The sequence below is a fragment of the Idiotropiscis lumnitzeri genome, unplaced genomic scaffold (genome assembly GCF_059441095.1).
Source record: "Idiotropiscis lumnitzeri isolate Australia: NSW breed Sydney's pygmy pipehorse unplaced genomic scaffold, RoL_Ilum_1.0 HiC_scaffold_47, whole genome shotgun sequence".
Classification (NCBI taxonomy): Eukaryota; Metazoa; Chordata; class Actinopteri; order Syngnathiformes; family Syngnathidae; genus Idiotropiscis; species Idiotropiscis lumnitzeri.
The window spans coordinates 1,205,726-1,215,853 of NW_028283585.1; positions in this window are offsets into that span (position 1 = coordinate 1,205,726).

Sequence of the window (10,128 nt, forward strand, 5' to 3'; positions counted from 1 at the left end):
AATACTATATGACGGGGGCGGGGCTTCAAAGTTTTCACTTAAGATTTCCTTCGCCGCAATGGACAAAATGCTTAATAACTCTCATGCACATGCTGCTAAAAATCCAAAACTTCACATGTACATAAAGAGTCGGTACCTGAAGACATCTATATGTTTATATTCTGTTATACACCTTGCGCCAATCAATATCATTTTTTACATTTTGACGTACTGCACGGTGCCCTTTTAACGAATCCGATTGAAAATTGGCTAGAAAAGACTCAAGACATTGATCTTACGCTATCCCTATTTTTGTGACTTTCCTTCGAAGGGCGTGGCTATTGCGGTGCCGCAGAGTCTGATTATTCTCCGTGGCAACAAAAGTTCCTGCAAAATGATTCAGATGATCCATCTTCTCGAAATTTTTCACATTTGAGGATATTCAGGCCCTGAAGACGGCTGCCAACTTATTTTTGATCGCAGTGGTAGCGCCACCAACTGGTTAAAACAAATACAAATTATTTTCGTTGATGTTTTTCTCCGGGCAGGTTAACAAAATCTACCTTATATTTGCTCGGATGAGTGTTCAGGACTTGAGGATGTCACAATACGAAAGTCTTTCGCCTTCTTCAGAGTGTCACATGATGGTGTCTTGTGGCCCGTCTTTATCAGCTGATGTTCCATGAGGGCGTGACTTACCTGTCACAAGAATGAAGGCAAGTCACGCCCCCCGCTGTCCGTTCACTCCGCCAAGATGCTGCTCCAGGTGGTAGAGAGGATGAAGGCTCCCTTGTCTCTGTTCATGGTTTTTATGCCTCGCTTGCAGATCTCAATGGCCTCTCTGATCCAGCGCTGTTGTTTGTTCTCTTCGGTGCGGATGACCCTGCCCTTCTCCCGGTCCATGATGTGGTTTTCCCTTTTGCAGTGGTTAGTGATTGCTGATTTGTAATGTTCATGTTGTGCTTGTTCTTTTACTGCTCTGATTTTTCATTTTTTTGACAGGTAAGTCACACCCTCATGGAACATCAGCTGATAAAGACGGGTCTCAAGACACCATCATGCGACACTCTGAAGAAGGCGAAAGACTCGCCGAAACATGTCAGGTAAAAAATTAACCTAAAACATAATTGTCTGCTTTTAATTAATCAGTCAAATATCAATAATAAGAAGACAAAATGAACCTAATACAAATAAATGAATGCTTAATAACGCCCCTGCACATGCTCCTAAAAATCCAAACCTTCACCTGTAAATAAAACGTCCCGACCTGAAGACATCTTAATGTTATTATTTTGTTATACACACAGCGCCGCCAAGTGGAATCAAAAATGTGTTTTTATTTTAATTTTCACGTACTGCACGGTGCCCTTTTGACGAATCCGACTGAAAATTAGTCAGAAAAGACTCAAGACAATGATCTTACTCTCTGCCGAATTTTGTGACGTTTTGGCAAAAGGCGTGGCTATTACGGTGCTGAAAAATCCGATTGTACTTTGTGGCAACAAAAGCTCCGGCAACATGACTCAGATGATCCTATCTTCTCGAAGTTGTACACATTTGAGGATACTTCAGCCCTGAAGACATCTACCAACTTATTTTTCATCGTAGTAGTAGCGCCACCAACTGGTAAAAGCTAATACAAGTTATTTTCTTGGATGTTTTTCTCCGTGCAACTCAACAAGGTCGCCCTCATATATGCTCGGATGACTGTTTCGGCCATGAGGATGTCACAATACGAAATTCATCCTTTTTCGTGAAAAGTTGTGGGAGTGGCATTGCACTGTTCGGCAATAAAACAACGCTGATTATGAGGTTCTAAATATGAACGACAACTCGTGAAACTTTACACACACATCAGGCAGAGCAAATTTATCAATATTTTATACGTTAGTTGTGCAGCTTTTTTGAAATGGCTCGCCATGGCCCTCGAGAAATGTTAAAAAAAGCAGCCCTGGTTGAGTGTTTCACCTTGCTTTTTGTAAATTTTATGGAGTACAGTGAACCCTCGGTTATCGCGGTTAATGGGGACAGAGACCACCCGCGAAAACTGAAAATCCGCGAAGTAGCGGCGCACCTTCAAAAATGCTTAAAAAAAAATACAATATATATAATAAATATATATATATATATATATATATATATATATATATATATATATATATATATATAGACAGAGAGAGAGAGTGAAATTCATGTTATAACAAAAAAACCAAATTATTATTAAAACGTATTATTTTTTTATTCCCCAGCCATTCTTTTTGTATTTATTTAATTACTCCGACTTTTACCTGCTGGTACGCCGTCCGGTGTGCCCTGTGAAATGAAAGGTGGCATTCTTTATTTATTTATTTATTTATTCATTTATTCATTCATAACTGACAGCTTCGCGCTCCGTTCGTGCCCGGGCGGAAGAGGTGTTCCAATTCGGCTTTACTGTGACACACGCCCGCCCTCCTGCCCCGGAGCTTCCATTCGGTTAAACTTAGGGGCCGCTTGGCACCGCCCGTGCCCGGGGAAGGTGCTCCTCTTTGGCTTACTGTGACGCGAGCATGCCCGCCTCCTCCGGAGCTTCCATTCGGTTAAACTTAGGGGCCGCTTGGAACCGCCCGTGCCCGGGGAAGGTGCTCCTCTTTGGCTTACTGTGACGCGAGCATGCCCTCCTCCTCCGGAGCTTCCATTCGGTTAAACTTAGGGGCCGCTTGGCACCGCCCGTGCCCGGGGAAGGTGCTCCTCTACGGCTTAACTGCCACGCACGCCGGCCGGAGCTCTGGTACGGTCCGAACCGCGCGAAACGTCGCCACCGATCGTGTCCGGGGGAACGTGCTCTTCTTCGTCCACTCTCCTCTTCGCCCACGCTCTTCTTCGGCGCACGCCGGCCGTCTAACCGCTCCAGCGCCCGTCGTGCCGCTCGGCGAAACTACAATGCCCCCGAATATTTTTTATACCCGCGAAGCACTGAACCCGCGAAAGGTGAACCGCGAAGTAGCGAGGGTTCACCGTATGTATAAGACCAAGACCTACAAAAAAGTCTCTTGGAGCAATGAGCTAGGTTTTACAGGAAGTCGGCCATTTTGAATTTACTTAAAAGGGGCGGGTCACCACAATGGACTTTGTGTAGAAATTATTATTGGGGCCCGAGCAGCGACCGCGGCGAGGTCCCTATTGTTTATGTAGAAATTATTATTAGGGCCCGAGCAGCGACCGCTACGAGGTCCCCATTGTTTTTGTGGAAATTATTATTATTTTTATTATTATTATTATTAGGGCCCGAGCAGTGACCGCTGCGAGGTCCCTATTGTTTTTCTAGAAATTGTTATTAGGGCCCAAGCTGCGACGGCTGCGAGGTCCCTACTGTTTTTGTAGAAAATATTATTACTTTTATTATTATTATTATTATTATTATTATTAGGGCCTGAGCAGCGACCGCTGCGAAGTCCCTATTGTTTTTGTAGAAATTATTATTATTATTATTTTTCCGATTGTTCGATTGCATTTTTTTCCCCCGAAACATGCACAAAAATTCACCAAACTTGGCAGTCTCATCGGGCATGGCGAAAAATTTGATATTTTAACGTCTAATATGAACAGGAAGTGAGTTATGAATTTTTGAAAGTCCGACTTTTGCCCTTTTTTGCATGTTTACAGGGGTCATTCTTTTGCACCCTGATCCTAAAGGCTTCATCTGATTGCCTTAAAATTCTGTCTGTAGCATCTTAAGACCTGGGACAAACACTGGGACTAAAATTTTTTGTTTCCGAAATACTATATGACGGGGGCGGGGCTTCGAAGTTTTCACTTAAGATTTCCTTCGCCGCAATGGACAAAATGCTTAATAACTCTCTTGCACATGCTGCTAAAAATCCAAAACTTCACATGTACATAAAGAGTCGGTACCTGAAGACATCTATATGTTTATATTCAGTTATACACCTTGCGCCAATCAATATCATTTTTTACATTTTGACGTACTGCACGGTGCCCTTTTAACGAATCCGATTGAAAATTGGCTAGAAAAGACTCAAGACATTGATCTTACTCTATCCCTATTTTTGTGACTTTCCTTCGAAGGGCGTGGCTATTACGGTGCCGCAGAGTCTGATTATTCTCCGTGGCAACAAAAGTTCCTGCAAAATGATTCAGATGATCCATCTTCTCGAAATTTTTCACATTTGAGGATATTCAGGCCCTGAAGACGGCTGCCAACTTATTTTTTATCGCAGTGGTAGCGCCACCAACTGGTTAAAACAAATACAAATTATTTTCGTTGATGTTTTTCTCCGGGCAGGTTAACAAAATCTACCTTATATTTGCTCGGATGAGTGTTTAGGCCTTGAGGATGTCACAATACGAAAGTCTTTCGCCTTCTTCAGAGTGTCACATGATGGTGTCTTGTGGCCCGTCTTTATCAGCTGATGTTCCATGAGGGCGTGACTTACCTGTCACAAGAATGAAGGCAAGTCACGCCCCCCGCTGTCCGTTAACTCCGCCAAGATGCTGCTCCAGGTGGTAGAGAGGATGAAGGCTCCCTTGTCTCTGTTCATGGTTTTTATGCCTCGCTTGCAGATCTCAATGGCCTCTCTGATCCAGCGCTGTTGTTTGTTCTCTTCGGTGCCGATGACCCTGCCCTTCTCCCGGTCCATGATGTGGTTTTCCCTTTTGCAGTGGTCAGTGATTGCTGATTTGTAATGTTCATGTTGTGCTTGTTCTTTTACTGCTCTGATTTTTCATTTTTTTGACAGGTAAGTCACACCCTCATGGAACATCAGCTGATAAAGACGGGTCTCAAGACACCATCATGCGACACTCTGAAGAAGGCGAAAGACTCGCCGAAACATGTCAGGTAAAAAATTTTACCGAAAACATAATTGTCTGCTTTTAATGAATCTGTCAAATATCAATAATAAGAAGACAAAATGAACCTAATACAAATAAATGAATGCTTAATAACTCCCCTGCACATGCTCCTAAAAATCCAAACATTCACCTGTAAATAAAATGTCCCGACCTGAAGACATCTTAATGTTATTATTTTGTTATACACACAGCGCCGCCAAGTGGAATCAAAAATTTGTTTTTATTTTAATTTTCACGTACTGCACGGTGCCCTTTTGACGAATCCGACTGAAAATTAGTCAGAAAAGACTCAAGACAATGATCTTACTCTCTGCCGAGTTTTGTGACGTTTTGGCAAAAGGCGTGGCAATTACGGTGCTGAAAAGTCCGATTGTACTTTGTGGCAACAAAAGCTCCGGCAACATGACTCAGATGATCCTATCTTCTCGAAGTTGTACACATTTGAGGATACTTCAGCCCTGAAGACATCTACCAACTTATTTTTCATCGTAGTAGTAGCGCCACCAACTGGTAAAAGCTAATACAAGTTATTTTCTTGGATGTTTTTGTCCGTGCAACTCAACAAGGTCGCCCTCATATATGCTCGGAGGACTGTTTCGGCCATGAGGATGTCACAATACGAAATTCATCCTTTTTCGTGAAAAGTTGTGGGAGTGGCATTGCACTTTTTGGCAATAAAACAACGCTGATTATGAGGTTCTAAATATGAACGACAACTCGTGAAACTTGAGACACACATCAGGCAGAGCAAATTTATCAATATTTTATACGTTAGTTGTGCAGCTTTTTTTAAATGGCTCGCCATGGCCCTCGAGAAATGTTCAAAAAAGCAGCCCTGGTTGAGTGTTTCACCTCGCTTTTTGTAAATTTTATGGAGTACAGTGAACCCTCGGTTATCGCGGTTAATGGGGACCGAGACCACCCGCGGAAACTGAAAATCCGCGAAGTAGCGGCGCACCTTCAAAAATGCTTAAAAGAAAATACAATATATATAATAAATATATATATATATATATATATATATATATATATATATATATATATATATGTATATATATATATATATATGTATATATATATATACATATATATATATATATATATATATATATGTATATATATATATACATATATATATGTATATATATATATATATATATATATGTATATATATATATATATATATATATGTATATATATATACGGGGAGAGAGAGAGAGAGAGAGAGTGAAATTCATGTTATAACAAAAAAAACTAATTATTATTAAAACGTATTATTTTTTTATTCCCCAGCCATTCTTTTTGTATTTATTTAATTACTCCGACTTTTACCTGCTGGTACGCCGTCCGGTGTTCCCTGTGAAATGAAAGGTGGCATTCTTTATTTATTTATTTATTTATTCATTTATTCATTCATAACTGACAGCTTCGCGCTCCGTTCGTGCCCGGGCGGAAGAGGTGTTCCAATTCGGCTTAACTGTGACACACGCCCGCCCTCCTCCCCCGGAGCTTCCATTCGGTTAAACTTAGGGGCCGCTTGGCACCGCCCGTGCCCGGGGAAGGTGCTCCTCTTCGGCTTACTGTGACGCGAGCATGCCCGCCTCCTCCGGAGCTTCCATTCGGTTAAACTTAGGGGCCGCTTGGAACCGCCCGTGCCCGGCGAAGGTGCTCCTCTTCGGCTTACTGTGACGCGAGCATGCCCTCCTCCTCCGGAGCTTCCATTTGGTTAAACTTAGGGGCCGCTTGGAACCGCCCGTGCCCGGGGAAGGTGCTCCTCTTCGGCTTACTGTGACGCGAGCATGCCCTCCTCCTCCAGAGCTTCCATTCGGTTAAACTTAGGGGCCGCTTGGCACCGCCCGTGCCCGGGGACGGTGCTCCTCTACGGCTTAACTGCCACGCACGCCGGCCGGAGCCCTGGTACGGTCCGAACCGCGCGAAACGTCGCCACCGATCGTGTCCGGGGGAACGTGCTCTTCTTCGTCCACTCTCCTCTTCGCCCACGCTCTTCTTCGGCGCACGCCGGCCGTCTAACCGCTCCAGCGCCCGTCGTGCCGCTCGGCGAAACTACAATGCCCCCGAATATTTTTTATACCCGCGAAGCACTGAACCCGCGAAAGGTGAACCGCGAAGTAGCGAGGGTTCACTGTATGTATAAGACCAAGACCTACAAAAAAGTCTCTTGGAGCAATAAGCTAGGTTTTACAGGAAGTCGGCCATTTTGAATTTACTTAAAAGGGGGCGGGTCACCACAATGGACTTGGTGTAGAAATTATTATTGGGGCCCGAGCAGCGACCGCGGCGAGGTCCCTATTGTTTATGTAGAAATGATTATTAGGGCCCGAGCAGCGACCGCTACGAGGTCCCCATTGTTTTTGTGGAAATTATTATTATTATTATTATTAGGGCCCGAGCAGTGACCGCTGCGAGGTCCCTATCGTTTTTCTAGAAATTGTTATTAGGGCCCGAGCTGCGACGGCTGCGAGGTCCCTATTGTTTTTGTAGAAAATATTATTACTTTTATTATTATTATTATTATTATTATTAGGGCCTGAGCAGCGACCGCTGCGAAGTCCCTATTGTTTTTGTAGAAATTATTATTATTATTATTTTTCCGATTGTTCGATTGCATTTTTGACCCCCGAAACATGCACAAAAATTCACCAAACTTGGCAGTCTCATCGGGCATGGCGAAATATTTGATATTTTAATGTCTAATATGAATAGGAAGTGAGTTATGAATTTTTGAAAGTCCGACTTTTGCCCTTTTTTGCATGTTTACAGGGGTCATTCTTTTGCACCCTGATCCTAAAGGCTTCATCTGATTGCCTTAAAATTCTGTCTGTAGCATCTTAAGACCTGGGACAAACACTGGGGCTAAAATTTTTTGTTTCCGAAATACTATATGACGGGGGCGGGGCTTCGAAGTTTTCACTTAAGATTTCCTTCGCCGCAATGGACAAAATGCTTAATAACTCTCTTGCACATGCTGCTAAAAATCCAAAACTTCACATGTACATAAAGAGTCGGTACCTGAAAACATCTATATGTTTATATTCAGTTATACACCTTGCGCCAATCAATATCATTTTTTACATTTTGACAAACTGCACGGTGCCCTTTTAACGAATCCGATTGAAAATTGGCTAGAAAAGACTCAAGACATTGATCTTACTCTATCCCTATTTTTGTGACTTTCCTTCGAAGGGCGTGGCTATTACGGTGCCGCAGAGTCTGATTATTCTCCGTGGCAACAAAAGTTCCTGCAAAATGATTCAGATGATCCATCTTCTTGAAATTTTTCACATTTGAGGATATTCAGGCCCTGAAGACGGCTGCCAACTTATTTTTGATCGCAGTGGTAGCGCCACCAACTGGTTAAAACAAATACAAATTATTTTCGTTGATGTTTTTCTCCGGGCAGGTTAACAAAATCTACCTTATATTTGCTCGGATGAGTGTTTAAGCCTTGAGGATGTCACAATACGAAAGTCTTTCGCCTTCTTCAGAGTGTCACATGATGGTGTCTTGTGGCCCGTCTTTATCAGCTGATGTTCCATGAGGGCGTGACTTACCATTCACAAGAATGAAGGCAAGTCACGCCCCCCGCTGTCCGTTCACTCCGCCAAGATGCTGCTCCAGGTGGTAGAGAGGATGAAGGGTCCCTTGTCTCTGTTCATGGTTTTTATGCCTCGCTTGCAGATCTCAATGGCCTCTCTGATCCAGCGCTGTTGTTTGTTCTCTTCGGTGCGGATGACCCTGCCCTTCTCCCGGTCCATGATGTGGTTTTCCCTTTTGCAGTGGTCAGTGATTGCTGATTTGTAATGTTCATGTTGTGCTTGTTCTTTTACTGCTCTGATTTTTAATTTTTTTGACAGGTAAGTCACACCCTCATGGAACATCAGCTGATAAAGACGGGTCTCAAGACACCATCATGCGACACTCTGAAGAAGGCGAAAGACTCGCCGAAACATGTCAGGTAAAAAATTAACCTAAAACATAATTGTCTGCTTTTAATGAATCAGTCAAATATCAATAATAAGAAGACAAAATGAACCTAATACAAATAAACGAATGCTTAATAACTCCCCTGCACATGCTCCTAAAAATCCAAACCTTCACCTGTAAATAAAACGTCCCGACCTGAAGACATCTTAATGTTATTATTTTGTTATACACACAGCGCCGCCAAGTGGAATCAAAAATTTGTTTTTATTTAAATTTTCACATTATGCACGGTGCCCTTTTGACGAATCCGACTGAAAATTAGTCAGAAAAGACTCAAGACAATGATCTTACTCTCTGCCGAATTTTGTGACGTTTTGGCAAAAGGCGTGGCTATTACGGTGCTGAAAAGTCAGATTGTACTCTGTGGCAATAAAAGCTCCGGCAACATGACTCAGATGATCCTATCTTCTCGAAGTTGTACACATTTGAGGATACTTCAGCCCTGAAGACATCTACCAACTTATTTTTCATCGTAGTAGTAGCGCCACCAACATGTAAAAGCTAATACAAGTTATTTTCTTGGATGTTTTTCTCCGTGCAACTCAACAAGGTCGCCCTCATATATGCTCGGATGACTGTTTCGGCCATGAGGATGTCACAATACGAAATTCGTCCTTTTTCTTGTAAAGTTGTGGGAGTGGCATTGCACTGTTCGGCAATAAAACAACGCTGATTATGAGGTTCTAAATATGAACGACAACTCGTGAAACTTTACACACACATCAGGCCGAGCAAATTTATCAATATTTTATACGTTAGTTGTGCAGCTTTTTTGAAATGGCTCGCCATGGCCCTCGAGAAATGTTAAAAAAAGCAGCCCTGGTTGAGTGTTTCACCTTGCTTTTTGTAAATTTTATGGAGTACAGTGAACCCTCGGTTATCGCGGTTAATGGGGACAGAAACCACCTGCGAAAACTGAAAATCCGCGAAGTAGCGGCGCACCTTCAAAAATGCTTAAAAAAAAATACAATATATATAATAAATAAATATATATATATATATAGATATATATATATATATATATATGTATATATAGACAGAGAGAGAGAGTGAAATTCATGTTATAACAAAAAAACCAAATTATTATTAAAACGTATTATTTTTTTATTCCCCAGCCATTCTTTTTGTATTTATTTAATTACTCCGACTTTTACCTGCTGGTACGCCGTCCGGTGTGCCCTGTGAAATGAAAGGTGGCATTCTTTATTTATTTATTTATTTATTCATTTATTCATTCATAACTGACAGCTTCGCGCTCCGTTCGTGCCCGGGCGGAAGAGGTGTTCCAAT